Consider the following 15566-nt stretch of genomic DNA (forward strand, 5'->3'; position numbering starts at 1 on the left):
GAGGGTCACATGCTGGATGGTCAGTGACACTGTTTCTTGGGGGCCGTTGACTGGGCTCTGGGAAAACCACGGGCATTTTGGCAAGCAGGAAAGCCTGTGCATTCATTCATCTGTCTAAAATGGAGGGGTTGTGGCAAGCCATTTGGCCAGAGCAAGGCAGCCTTTGCAACAGTGCCAGTTCCACAGTTTAAGTGCAGTTTCTGTACAAGGCTGAGACATAGTTGTACTTCCATATGTGGCCAGAAATGCCACAGGCCTAGAGCAGGCTGCAGAGTGAGTGGAGTCCTCACAGTTATCCTTGTCTTTGGAGAGAGATCTTTGCAGAGAGATTTGAGGGGCTGCAATGTGCCGGAGAGGTAACAAAAATACCACCTACATTTAATTTCAAAACTCTAGCAGCCTTCACTAATGCAATGCTATTTGCTGCATTGGTGCTTCTCTAGGCTTTGAATAAATGGACTCCTTCCAGCAAAGGTAGGGGACAACTGGAGACTGGAGACTGTTCTCCAGTTCCCTAAAGTAAAATACTAATTCCACTTAAGTCAGTGGTCAAAGACTCGTACACAAAAATGAAGCCAGGATTTCTCTCCTGGGGTTTGAAGGGTTTGGATGCCAGTGTCTTAAGGTTTGGCACCCAAAGCACCTCCTTGACTGGCAGCTCTCTGAGGTGAACTTCTCATGCTCTTCTTGTTCAATCTGGAGGGGACTGAGGGGAGGCCTCACGCAGTCACAACTTCCTCGGGAGCGGGAGAGGAGGGGCCTGCACTGATCTCCTCTCTGGTGATCAGTGACAGGACCTAAGGGAATGGCCTGAAGCTGTGTCAGGGAAGGTTTAGGTTGGATATTAAGAAAAGTTTCTTCATCCAGAGGGTGGTTTGACATTGGAACAGGCTCCTCAGGAAAGTGATTGCAGCACCAAGACTGATAGTTCAAGAAGCATCTGGACAACACTCTAAGGCACATGGAGTGATTGTTGGGGTGTTCTGTACAGGAGCTGCACATTGATGATCCCTGTGTGTCCCTTCCAACTGAGTATATTCTATCATTCTTCTCCCAGTCCTCCTCAGAGACTGGGTACAGTGACAGTCTACATCCATAAAAGGGGATTTCTTATACTACACTCCCCATTTCTGTCTTCAAAGGACTGTTTGAAATGCGAGCCACTTTCTGCTCCTGCGAAGGAACAAGTGTCCTAGTGACAGCTGAGGGTTTTGTGGGACCCTAGGTTCACTGATTTTAAACTTAGCACCTTAGCTTGTCACCCTTTTTTTCCTGTGCCCTATTACCATGACATTTCATTTACTTGGACTTTCACAAAATATAGGTGGGTGAAGTAAACAGTTTTGACTTAAAAGTGACAAATTGGCAGGGAGGTTCCTTCAACCACCTTTCACTCATTCTTGGCAGCTTGCAGGGTTTCCAACTGGCAGCAATTATTTCTGATATTAGGTTGAAATTGCTATCAAATATTTTTTTAAAAGGCTGAAAGGATGCCTGTGTACTAACATTCATGACCAAAAGGTCCTGCAACAAAGAAGCGCCTCTGAAAGGACTGTTTTCAAACCCACTCACATACATAACATTTTAAGAGCTGTCACCATCAGAGCACTTTTTATGACCAGTTCCTGAAGGAAGTGGTTGTAAAGATGTGGCATGAAGAGCAGCAAATCCAGGTGCTGAGCAGAGAGCTTTTGAACTTAGAGCAAATGCGTGATACTTTTTTCTAACCATAACAACTGCTGTTTGTGACCATCTGAACTTTGAGCTACAAGAAAATGTCTTTGGGGTTCATCAGGCTGATATCCTGTCTCTAACCACAGCCTGTACCAGATACTTCAAAGGGAAAGAATACAAGAAACTCTGTATTGGAATCATCTGCTAGCAGAGGAAATTTCTTCCCAACATCAGACAGTTTGTCATTGATTTATCCCCCCAAACAGCAAAGTTTATGTGCCTCCTTAAAAAAAAAATCAGTTGAATGTAGCAGTGATGTGAGTTTATTCATTAACCCTAACAAATTTTTATTTGAAATGTATTTGATCTCTCTAAAGTAATAACTCTTCTACCATTTTCTCCGGTGGTTTTCCTAGTGCTGAAATGACAGTTTGAGGGTTTTTCTCCGGCCACCTTTTTATACAGCTTGCTCTTGAAATGTGATGATATTCAGGAGCTGTGGCCCTATGGCAGCTATTTTGCAAATTACAGTGTCTCCTCCTCCAAATCTTTCTCCTGGCAAGAAATTTAATCTTCTTCTATGGATCCTGTAACCATAATTTCCTTATTGTTGGGATGATACTGTGTTCTTATTGTTGTACAGTTTCTCTGGATCCTCCTCTATGTCAAAGACCCAAAACAGATTGAGGGTATGAGGCAGGTAGTGAAAACACAGCAGCAATTTATTGGTTTGTTTGTTTGCCAGATTGCTGACATTGAGCTGGATTTATAATATTTGTTTTCTAGAATTCAGATAATTTCCAAAGCAGCTGTGCTTGTATCTGTGAATGTAAACTAGGATGAATGGAGTGTCTGACAGGAAGGTGTAAAGTCTATATTTAGGCTCAATGGGCTTTGCTCTAAGAGGGGTTGAATGTCTTATTTTTTTCATGAGCTTGGTAGGTGTAAAGCACTGGCCCCACTGAGGTCGATGCCAAACTTCCCACTGACTTTAGTACAGTATAATCACCCCAAAAATACAGGGTTAGGACACTAATTATTGGCAGCTATTTTTCTAAGAGCCTGGCTAACGCAGAGAACAGAATGCCTCCATGGGTTTTATTTCTTTGTGCAAAAGTCTATGCATTTTCCCAAAACCTATAATCAAATACAGGAGAATTCTGCAGCCTAAGTTGCCATCATGGTCCATCTAAGGGTCATTTATTCGGTCTTAGTCACAAGCAACACAAAGACCTGCTTTGCTTAATATGAGGCCTGGCCAGTGGAGCAGTTCATCCAAATAGTAGAAACTTGGTGGTTCTGCTGCAGAAACTCACTGGTTGATGTTTGAGTCCTGATATGAGACTTCTGATTTGATTGTTCAGTGAATTTTAATAGCTTCAACATGAAGCACAGATGAGGAGCCTCTCTGGAAACCAGGCCACAGATCACTGAAAATAGTAGGTACAGGGCTCTAAGATGTGGGTCCTAAGGCTCTGAGCCTCATTGAATTTAATTACAGCTTGGAGTAAAAAGACACACACATATTCATCTTTGGCTTGGTTTCTTGCAGATTTGTATTTGCACCATTGATCTTCTGCTTGTCCTGTCCATTGCTCCAGTAATGCTTCTTGAACCACATGTCCAGGGAAAACCAAGCTGAGGTCTTGAAGACATTCATTTCCTACAGGCTTCATAAAAATAGGCAGCTGGGTAAAACAGAGACCTCTTAGTACTCTTGCTGAGCTCATCCCTGATTAGACACTGGGCAAACAGTGTGGGAAAATCCTTGTTAAAAGTGCCTTACCTGTGGATAAACTCAGCTGGCAGTCATGCCCTACTGGACACTGAACAGCCACCCCAACAAGAGCTGCTTTGCTTTCACACCATGCCTCTCACTTAAACAGCCAGTCATGCTCTGACACATCCTTTAGAAACCAAGCCCTGTTTATTTCATCGCTTGTGGAATACTGGTTTTAACATATAACAGTAATATCTAAGAGGGAAGTGACATGTTTTCCCAATCAGAGCAAAGAAATATGTCAAGTAATGCCCTGCATTTTTTCAGTCTGACTCTAGCTGCTAGAGGGTCTGCTTCACAATTTAATTCAGCTGCAAGTGTTGGCTACATCTTTGAAGGACTGTAGGTGGACAATTTTCTGGTGTTGTTGTCAGATTGAAGTCTGCTTTCACCTTTTTTTACCACTTTCTTGTGCATCAATATGATAATTTTTCCAGCTATGAAGCTAAATTACTGTAGTTGGAAAGTCAGTGATTCCAAGAGGTTTCTGTGGGCTTTGAGTTGCATGATGAGAGAGATTCCTGTGCTCCAAAAGGCTTAAAATGTCCAGGTCTTGCTAATAATAACAACAACCCGAAAGGGAATAGTCCAGCTGACTGTATGTAGGCCAGACTTAATCAATTAACACACCAAGATAATAACAGACCAGCCCATGGAGCCTTCTAAATATAAATATGTGTGAAGAAGGCCACTGGCTACAGGATGGCTTCACAAGTGAAATAGCGCAGAACTGCCAATATTTAGATCTGGGATTTCCAGAAGGCCACACAGAGACAGAGAACAATAGCGACTTCTGAAGAAATGTGCATCTTTCCATGCTAGTATCTCTACTGAAACCACGGCTCAGGGGGACACTGAGATCAGAAATTTATTTCCACGACCATCCTTAATGGTTGTTGGTTGCAAACTGATACCTGTTGGAGCTGTTCAGCCAGTGGGGTTGTTCCCACGTACAGAGCTCACAGAAGCTTTGCTCGCCCTAGAAGTTTCAGTCATATGTGCTGCAGTATTGTTGTGAGCTGAAGTTTGCATAACAGCCCTTAAAAATTTGGGCCTCAAAATGTCGAAGGGAGCCCCCTTTCATGTAAAAGATGAAAGCCACATTGTCTTGGCTGAATTCCAGCATCTATCCTTGTATGTTTGAGCAGATGATGGAGGATTTCTGGTGGTGGCTCCTGAATTGAGTGCCCTTTTACAGCCAATAAAGCTGAGTCAATTTCCCCTGATTTTGCCGTGGGCTAATTTAGGTACAAAGGGGTTACAGTAAACTCTTAATTGGTGGCTCCTTGAAAGTGTGTGCAAGCCCCTAGTTCACCCATGTATACAAGGAGGGCAAAAGAGGGGTGCCCTCCTTTTGGACCCTTTTGTCTAATCTGGTTTGATTATAAGACCTTCCAGGCAGAGATTGTTACCACATGGTTGCACATTGTCTGCTGTGCTGGGGACCCCGGTTCCAGTGGTAAATAACAGCCCTCAGCAGTTACTCTCACGTGAATAAAATATGACCAGAGGAGTGATCTGAGTCATCTATCAAATAACCCACAGCTCCACCCACGTACAGCTCCTCCATATGAATCCTGAGGTTAATTAAAAGAATCTAAAGAACAGTAGGGTTAGAGTGATTTTGGTTAAGCTCCGAAGATTGATGTAACCTTGCAAACTCCCCATGCTGTTCCTCCAGGCTTGGGGTTTTGCATCGTTGCTGGCTAGTCCCCAAAAGACGAGGACTAAGTTTCTAGCTGCTCTGTGGAGGCTATGCCAAACTACAGGTTTAAATATTCATTGCATTCTTCACATGCCAAATCATCTAAGTTGGAAAGCAAGGGTCTAAGATTTTGCAAAGCTGCTCTTGCACAAAAAGACCATTAAAAATTCATCATGACAAAGAAAAAACAACAACATTGCCAGTAGTAGGGAACTTTCTGTTGACTTGGCTAATGCTGTGTGGAGCTAACCCACATTAATCCACTTACATGGAAGGGTGAGCCTGATCCAGTAAAAGCAATAAATCCTCTTTAGAGCTGACCAGACTCCAATCGCACTATAGGAGAACCAGGCTGAATGGCAAACAGTTGGCAGGAGGTAACTGGATGGGGCCTGAATTTCCAATGCACCAGGTAATTTAACCCATAGCATCTCCTTTCCCTTATATGTTGTGGGTAGGACCACATCCCAGAGTTATTGGCTCCAGAGGTGGAACGATAGACTGCAGGATGGGGAAATTCCCTGCCAACACAGAATTGGAAAGATTGAAGTAGCTCTCTGTCCTCACAGGGACTGGGTACCTGAGATGCCTGTGTCGGAAGAGTTATTGTCCAGGCAGCTCAAGCAAAAGGAGTAAAGTACAGGCAGCAGAGATGGACAGAGAAACGCCTGACCTGGAGCTGGTGGGGCTCTGTCTTGCCTTGGAGACAGCTTGCAGATGTTAAGAGAGAATGCTGCTGCTGCCGCCTTGCTATGCATGAGGGACTAAGTGGGTTGCTGTTAAACTCCACAGAATTACATCTGAAGCTGGACTGGCTTGGGAGCAAGTGGATCTGTGTGCCTGGGAAGTGGCTGTTACTATCAGAGAGCAATTTTCTCAAGGCTGACCTAAGGCATGGAACTAAACTGGGTGAATATCTCCATTTCCTTATTCCTCTGAGAAACTGGGCCTGAGTTTAAAAGGCTGTTTAACACTTTGAAGCCACCCACAGTTCTGTCTTTGCCTCCCACGCAAGCTCCAAGGAACTGACTCATTCCCACCGTATTTTCAGCTGTACGTAGATCCTGCTCACAGCTCAGGAAGATCCCCGTTCAGCCAAGCAAATCAAGTGCACATTGTGACTTGAGTTAGCTGAGCTCGAAAGGTTTTGCGACACCGACTCACAGCCGACAGTATCTGAAGACATCTGGCCTGCCTTTTAAAGTCGAGTAGGAGCTGTATTCTTGAGTTAGCTGTATAATTTATGCCTTATCTGCTGTTCTCTATTCATAATGCTTCCTTATGTTAAATAGCTGTTTGTGAAAATAAGTGACACAGTCATTTGCTGTTAAATGAAAAGAGGTCTGCTCGCAAGCCGACATTCACCTCTCCTCTCCCCTTCAAAGTGGCAAACCCTTGTTTTTCTCACCATGGGGACACTCCTTTGGGTTTTGCAGAACTTTCAAGGGTTTGAACGATACATACAGCCCTGGATGGTTTGTGACTCGGGAAAATTTTTCTGCAAGGGGAGATGTAGGGTCATCCCTCTCTCTCTTACCAGTCTGGTGAGCTGAAATGTTCTTTCCGGTTTGGACTGAAGACCTGACAACCCTGGATTTCTAGTTCACTAATTCTTTCACTGCTGAGGAGAATAACTTGCTTCTTGCTGACATCATGCTGTCCTCCCGCTATGCTGTATCCACTGTGAGTCTTTAAAGCTTCATGCTATGCCTGAACAATTACACCCACTTTTGGACTGGGAAACAGAGACAAATGAAGGCAGTTAGAAGGAGGACGTGGGAGCCTTGCCTTCTATTTTCCTGTTCTTCACACTGAGCTCATTACTGCCATCTTTCTCCCTGCCTGGTAGCAAATTTCCAGCAAATGTATTGAGGTCATTCCCTGCTACTCTGTAGAAAATAACTCTGGTCTATTTGGGCTCTGGACCACTTCTGCATGCCATTGCACCACAGCACAGTCTTTACAGATAAACATTTGCAGGTTTATAAGCACAGTCCTACTCACTACATCATTACAGAAGAGGGGGAGTAAACATCCTTTGCAGTACAAAGGAATTGTCAACAAACTCAGAGAGAAGGGGAGAAATATCCAAAGGCACCCTCCATTTTTGGCTTGTTGCATTTGGCTTCCTTCATGCTACTCAGTGAACATTTGCCCCCCTCTGCAAAAATTCAGGGCAAAGGCTTGGCTCTTATCTGCACTATTAACTAATGAAGTCAGGAATTTACCTCTGTCACCACCTGGGAATTGAATAATATAAAACCCAGCTCCTCCATCCTACTGGAAACCCAGCTCCTCCATCCTGGCTGGCACTGAGCTGAGTTCCATCAGCTTCTGAGGAGCCTTTTTAGAGTGCAGAGTCCTGACCTGCTCACAGTGGCTAGTATGAGCTGAGACATTAATAAAAAAATAAAGGAGATAAGAAAGAGCCTGGGTTGAAAGCAACAGCTGTTTCCTATGGACTCCTGAATAAACTCCAGCTCCTCTTGCTGATGGGCTGGGCTTTTGTCCTCATGCAAAGAATGTACTGCTCTGGGAATTGCATTCTGATAGGAGAGCAGTGGTGTTTGTGTATCACTAAATATAAAGGGTCTGCTCAAAAACTTTTAAGAAGAAAAAAATGTCTACTTAAAAATGTCTTTTATTTTAGGTAGTTCCCAAGCTTTTAGCTGTGTTATCTCACTTCAGCTGTGGTTCTAGGAGAAGAATTACACCCAGACTTGCACATGTAACTCTTATATGGCAAAGAGCAAAGTCCTTAGCCCAAGATAGCCTTTTGCTGACTCCAGATGTGCTCCTCTGCTTTGGAGGCCCAATGCTACATTAAATAAGCCACTCAGTTTTAACATTTATTTCACCAGGAGCAATCCCTTCTCTGTGTAACTAAGCAAAAGGTTTTGCTTGAGCCTGTTGCTATAATGAATTTCTAAAGCTGGGCTTGTGCGAATGACTCTATCAATTAAGCGTGAGCCTCTGCTCTGCTCTACCCCCAGGAGTTCACATCAAATTTTGGAGCTTTATGTATTTACTCTTGAGTTCCACCAGTGGAGCAGAGAGACGAGCTTGGCCAGGAGAAGTAGATTTTCCTTGTACTTCTGTTGTGCAAGCTCATCCCATTTGCTTGGAAATCAAGTATTTTTCTTTTATAGAGAGGCAGAAGTTTTGGTTATCTCAATAGTACAGCAAGAGGAAATTCTAGTATCAGATCCAGGAAACAGATAAATGCAATATATCTTAATGCAACAATGTCCTTTGCAGTTTATTACTACCAATTTACTATATCTGAAAATCCTTTAGAAAGTCTTTTCACTCGGGTAACATCTTACTTTGGGGAAGACCTGGTCACTTTTATTTATATATGTAAATTCTCCCATACTGTTCCAGATTAACGAGTCCCTATCCTCCCTCTTTGTCTTCCAGATGAAGAAGGATGGCCACCACCAACTGCCATTGACACTGCCACTGCAGAGACCGAATTTCAAGTAGCCCCATTTTTTTTTAATATGTGAATAAGCAGAACCTGGAGTGGGTCCACTAGTGTATCTCCCTCTTCAATACAAGGAGCTTGACTCCAGCTGCAGTGGGAATTGAGGTCAGTTGAGTCTAGTGGGCTCTTCTGTGGTCCTCTTTGTGTCTCTGTGGGGTGGCTGCAGAGTACCTGGGCTACTGGCAAACCAGCCACCTTAGAAGAACAGAGCATACCAGCCCCATCTCCTCAGTGAATAGCAAAATGAAGCTGTGACTCCATCCAGGAGTCCTTTTTTTTACAGGGGAAAGTGTAGGTAAAATCCCTGGAAAAGTGAAATCTGAGGCCGATCAAGCCTTAAAACTTCTATTTGTCTATTTGAAATGAGTGATACCTTGCCCTAGAGCAAACCTAAATATATACAAATACAAACCTGTTTCTGAAGTCAGTGTGTTTGTTTTAAAGTTCAATATAAGTTGGAATTCAAGTTAATCCCTTCAATATTTCCTTTTTAATTTCTCTTTTCTATTTTTCACCAAGTCTTCCCATCTCAACTGCTTTCCTGAGGCTCTTTTTTGTTTATCCTACACAATTTCCTTCCTTCCTTCAAGTCCAGGCTCCCTTGCTCCCCTGGGACTTTGTATGATAGCTAGGCACTAATCATGTACTTCTGCCCCAGAAGCACAGATAGGGGCTTCCTCCCCCTGCTTCCAGTCAAAGGAGGATGTAAGGCATAATGGTAATCTTAAACAACACTGCTATTCATTGTTTGGGAGATCTGGGAAATATCCTTGAATTCAGCTTGCTAAATTAGCTGCTTCTTGAGTAACCCACAGCTGCTGCATATCTGTCCCATTACATTTTGCAAAAGCACAGCACTTCTGATTACGTATGATATTCTCTAAACATATGGACTTTCCACTAGTTTATGTCTCTATGTAGCTCTGTTACCATGAATGTACACACAGAAACATTTTCTTTTGTACTTTAAAAAAATCCCAAACCCAACAATTCTTGAAAATAGATTAAAGACATGCATTTACAATTACTTAGATGGAGCAAAGATTCAGAATACAGCCTTTGTCATGAGCCAATACTTAGATTAAAATGTTGCTTCTGGCAGTAAAAGTATAACTACCAGTGGTTTTAAGGCTTCATCCTGCCTGTTTTGCACACATGAACATCTCCCTTGAAGTTGGCAGGCATCACCCTTTGCTTGCAGATATTACCATCAGTGTAAGGTGGTGCTTAACTGTCTCTATGAAGCAATGACGTGGGATTTGGATTTGGTCTTGTGTGTTTGCTCCTTCACATCGATTTACATAGGAATTTGGTCTGAAAGAAAATGTGTATCTGGTGTTACTGTGTTTACACTCCCTACTCTTTAATAACTTCATGAGCAGGGAACTTGAGCAAATCTTGAAGAGGAAGGTTTCTGTCTCCTCCCTCTTGGCAGTTTTCTAGACTTTGTCCTGCAAAATGGAGCAGCATCCTTGAGGAAAACCCAAACTTCCATCTTTACCGTGTTCCTTGTGACATAGCTGGTTCCAAGAGGGAGTAATTGAAGCATCAAGTACTTTAACTAAAAATCCAGTACTGAACAAATGAAAATTTTCCTTGGACCCCTAGAGCACTGTTCAGTGCCTCTCTGATCCCATTCAGGGCTTATCTCATCAACCTCAGAAGGAGTCTGGCCAGGGGTGAGCATCTCCTGTACTCTGAACGTTGGGAGAAGTGCCACACGTTTGCACATTGTCTGTTGTCACCTCACACAAAACAAGGGGTGACAAACTATGTCCTCTGTAGTGCATCCCTGGGCTATGCTTGATTGGGTGGTCACCAGCAAGGGACAGCAAGTGTGTCTGTCACAGCAGTCTTGACTGTGTTATTATGGTTAGTAAGCCAGTGGTAACCATCTCATTGCCTTCCCTCCCTCTATTCCTGGTCATCTCTTGTCCCTTTTCTGTTTTATTGCTCTTTGCTCTTTTTATAACTGAAGATATCTCCTCAAGTATGTTCACCTAAGTACAGGCACAGCCTGATTCACTTCTGTATCTGAACCTTCCTGCAACACATATTTATATCCAAACCCTGCTTTGCACTTTGGTGCCGCAGGAGGAGAGTATCATCTCTCTCCAACAGGATCTACAGAGCAACTGGAGATGGGAATCTATGCAAGGATGTGGTTTTCCTGCAACCTGAGGGAGCTGCCAGTTCTAGGGGCTCTCAGGTACCACTTCCATCCTGTTGCATTTGAGAGGGTGTGTAATGAATCCCTAGGAGCTGGTCAGCTGTGGGCAAGGAGCTGCCAATCCCTGGCAAATCAGAGGTTGAAGACACAGCTGTGGGTCCTTGAAACCAGCCAGGTGCTTCATCCTCTGTTACAAGGAGATGTCTCCTCCTCATCAAGATGCACAGGCAGGAACTCTGCAAGAGAGGCCCTTCTCACAAAATAGAGGAAGAGGGTTTGGATTTCCTTTCAGTGGCCTCTAAATCATCTGTCCAGAACACAGAGCTGTCTCTTCCTGGAAATATTTAGGCTCATTCCTTCAGAAGTCATCTATGATTGTGTTAGTATTTGTGCATAAATGAATATTAATGGTGAATGTGGTCTGACTACTGGGCCCATTTCCTCCCACAGCTGTTTTTGTGAGAGACCTGATCCAAAAACATCTTGTGCACACATCTTCCAGCCTGGCTCCTCCGCAGGCGAGCTTAATGGAGAATGCTTTACTGGTTGTGGTTTAGGCATGGACGCAGCACATAGCTGCTCAGTGCTGTCAGGGTCTCAACAGATCTGCATTCACCTCACAGCAGACATTTAGGTACCAAGGGAACTTGTGTTTTAACTGGAAAAAAGCTTATGTGCCAAAGGCCTCCTGTTACAGGGGAGATTGCAGCTGAGCAGAAGTTTGGAGTGCCTTAATGCTGGAGTTGGCTGCTCCAGCTGGCAAGGGAAGCCCACCCACAGCTTAGGTGGGACCAGCACCTGAAATCAAGTATTGAAACACCTGCATTACAGCACTTTTATTTTATTTGGATATGATTCTGTGCAGTTCTACATTTATCTTTTTTTGTGGATTTATCCCAAAGATTGTGCTGGGAGTGAGCCTGGGATTCCTGCAGAAAGAGATGGTCCCAGAGATAACAGGTTTTGAGATGAAAAATTCCAAATACCCCATTTTTTAATCATTAAATTACTATATCCTTACAGATGTAGATTGATTTAGGTAGGGAAAGGGATTTGCTGTATGACTCACATGTCTGAACTATTGCTACTCATTTTTTTATGTACAACCCTAACTGCTTGCAAATGATCTGCAAAGGATTTTTGTGCTCGGAAACTCTAGCAAGTGATTTTGGCTTCAAACACTTGAAGAGGCTGTTTGCAGATGATGCACATGCTGACCGCTTCTATTGAGAAGGAGCCTAATTCAGAGTATACAGCAGGCAGCAAAAAGGTTCCCATTGCCCCAGATCAGTCACAAATAACTTGCCTGACTCTTGGTTTTAATCACGTGATCCAATTACAACTTAATCCCATCAATATGAAATAAATTTTCCCACCTTTAGTTATTTTCTTGTGTGGAAAGGTGCTCACAGCCTCATGCCCAGCAATGAGTCTGTGTTTCGTGTTCTTGTTGCAGAAGAGGAAGGAGGACACAGGAAGGCTGGTTGGGGAAACAGCTTAAAAACCTTTCTTTCAGCCCAAAGTGGGAGCAGAGCAGCCCATGGAGATACTGTCACGGATCCAAGCAGGCTGGGGTTAAACGGTTTCTTCAGCTTTTCTTCCTAAATCAATTTGAATATTCTTGGCAAGCTCTGTTACTGTGCATGGTGGGCAGCTGTGATTCAAGCAGGGAATTTTTTTTCCCCATTCTACTGTCCCAGTCTTCCTGTCTTGTGCAGATGTGATCCTTTCCCTCTGTCTGCCTAACAGCTAATTATTTTACCAGATGAGCCAATAGTCTGAAGAAAACAGACCATGCATATTCTTGAAAGCAACAACTGTGTTACAATGTCGGGGGGATGGGTAATTAAAAAAATAAGGAGTCACTTCCTTCTGACCCACTCTACTCCTCAAGAAAACCTCCAGAAATAGCAAGCATTCTGATTTACAAGGGACCAACTTACCTCCCAAGTTAATACCCCCCACATTTAACAGCAGAACCTTGCACTATGCTTTTTGGGAAAGCAGGGGAAAAGCCAGTTGCCAGTTTGAATATGTAAGACATCCAGCTAACAGCTCTGCAATCTATGGCAACTCAATAAACGTACAAACCCCTGTAACTGCAAAAATGTGGACAAGAGCACATCAGTTGCTCCCCAGAAACTTCCTGGGTGTCACTGCACTCACTGAACCTTCATTCCTAATCCAAATTATGCTTTTCTGATTAAAATCATTAGTCCTAGACTCTGAAAAGGGCAGAAATTCTGCTTCTCATGTTTGGTGGCTACACTAGAAGGGGCTTTTCTGGTGGGGTAGATATCCAGACGTTGTAGCTCACTGCAAAGCCAACAGCTCTAAACCAGTGTCTGCCACTGTGTGCCAGGTGTGAGCTATGAGCTACCAGAGATCACCATACCACGCAGGCAGGGGAACTCTACCTTTCCAAATGCCACAGAAGCTCAGCACCTGCTGCAGTAGAAGCTGAAGTGTGTGGTCCTGCTGAGCCATGCCTGCTGTCTGCCTTCCTCTCACTCCAGCACCCCAAGAACAGCAGGTCAGCAGTGTTGACCCTGGAAAGGCTGGCATGTCCCTTGTATTTGGGGGACTGGGGTTTAAGCAGCAAGGGGCTTTACCAGGGCAGCAGTAGCATATGAATGCTGAGAGGCAGGAATGAGGGCTGCAAAGGAAAGCATAAGGCTCAAGATGAGGTAGGGGATGTCTGGTACTTTTTGGAAAGTTAATTTAGGGTCTAAGGTGCTAATCATTGTTCCATTTGGCACGATAAGGGTTTTTACACTGGTCTTCTACTGCTGGAGCAAAAGCTGCAGGGTCTTCAATCACAGGAAAATGCCACCACTTTTTTTGACAAACACCTGCTGTTCCTAGGAGAAAGAAGCAAGCTTCAATATGGGGTAAAACCAAGGCCTGCCCCTTGTACACTACATCCACACCAAGGGACCAAGCAGTTTGGGTATTTTATCTTTAAAATTCCACACAAGCAAACATAAAAGGTGACCCATACTGCTCCAAAGGCCAGCATTGTCTGCCTTCTTGGATAACCTGGGTCAATGAATCCTCCTTCATTTTCAGCTGTAGCTTAAAAGTTACTTTCCACTAAGCGGACTACTATCCTAAAAGTAAGCTTCCTGCCTCAATCCCTGCACCAGGACAGAGAGAACTCTGTCCATCCTGGACTGTCATTCACTTCTCAAGGAACATATGACTTTACTGACAGCAATGGAACAAGAACCAAAAGAATGAATTTTCCTCATTTTTTTTGTTGCCATTTTAAGAGTGAATAACCATTTAATTAGTTTTCACCCTCCGGAGACGTAAGTTCTTGTATAATTAGATAATGCGCCATTATCATTACCGCATTTTGTTCTCACATGGCCCTACGTGGATTCCAGCAGTGACCACATTTCAAAGGCTCGTCTTCCAGGTTGCTATGAGAAGCCCTAATACCTCTCTTACAAGAAGACTTTAGAGGGAACAAATCTACAGTTATTACAGGTGCTAAATTAAATCCCACCTGCTCTTACTGGACTCATCCCACATGATTTGTGCCAATACCCACTCTAAGAGGAAAACCCTAAAATATTCCAGGAAGATTATGTGGTTGGCTGCTTCCCGAAATACTGCCTTTCATGTCCTTAATGCCACCTTGCTTTTCCTGCTTTGGCATGGAAAGCCAAAATCAGGGTTACACAGAGTGGTTTAGTACAGAAAGTTACATGTCAACACAAAGGTTTCAATTTGGAGTAGCCCCCAGAAGCGCTGCTGCACTAAGAAAAGTCCCTGATGGGAGTCAGGACTTACAAGATCTACTTGCATTGAGGCTAACAACTGGCAATTAATTAATTAATTAATTAGTTAAAATACCTGGAGAGATGTAAAATGGGCACAGGGCGAGAACATGCGTGCAAGAGGAGGATCTTGAAACCACTTAAGCTTTAGGGCAAACAAAAACCAGGTGAGAGATGGGTGCAGAGATTAAAAGGTATAGGCAAGATGCCCATATCTGTCATTATTCCTGCAGCAAGAGTTTAATTACTACTGCTAGGCATTGGGAATTGAGTTTTTTTCATAATGAGTTTTTTTAAAAAGGTATGTGAAGGAACATGAATTCTGCTGCTGACGATGGCCCTTAGTACTATCCCAAGTATCTGCTAAGACTCTTAATATGCTTTATTTATGACCCAGAATAGAAACTGTTTTCCTAATCTTCAATGTTAAAGTTGCTTTCAAAAGGAAAAACAAAATTAAAAAAAAAACCCCAAATAAACTAATTGTGAAACAAAGCCTATGCTGCCTCTCCTCCCCAGACTTCTCCTTTTTCCAGCAGAATTCCAACAGAATTCTGAATGAGGCACAATGAAAGCAAGAAGCTCTTCTCCAGCTGTTTGGGCAATAAGCAGGTGTGCACAGAAATCTTGTTCTGTGCAGCTGTTAGTTGGTTCAATGGGCTGCAGCACCAGGTTATGGGAAGGTAAGCAATTTACATGGAGGATATTATTAAAGAGCTATTTAAATGTTGTAATGCAGTGCAGGTAAGAAGCAAAATTAGCAACCTGTTGTGAATGGAAGGGCTTTTTTCTTGAGGCCGCTAATGGCAAAGTTGCAGCGACTTGCAGCAGCAGGACAACATACTAACCCATTAGGAAGGAACAAGGATGACATAGCAGGGCCAAAATACAGCAAAATTTTAGCTGAAATACTTGCTGAAAAAGTTCAAATCAATTTTCTCTAATATCATTCTTAGTTAGAATAT

Source organism: Catharus ustulatus, chromosome 3 (assembly GCF_009819885.2).
Source record: "Catharus ustulatus isolate bCatUst1 chromosome 3, bCatUst1.pri.v2, whole genome shotgun sequence".
NCBI classification, from domain to species: domain Eukaryota; kingdom Metazoa; phylum Chordata; class Aves; order Passeriformes; family Turdidae; genus Catharus; species Catharus ustulatus.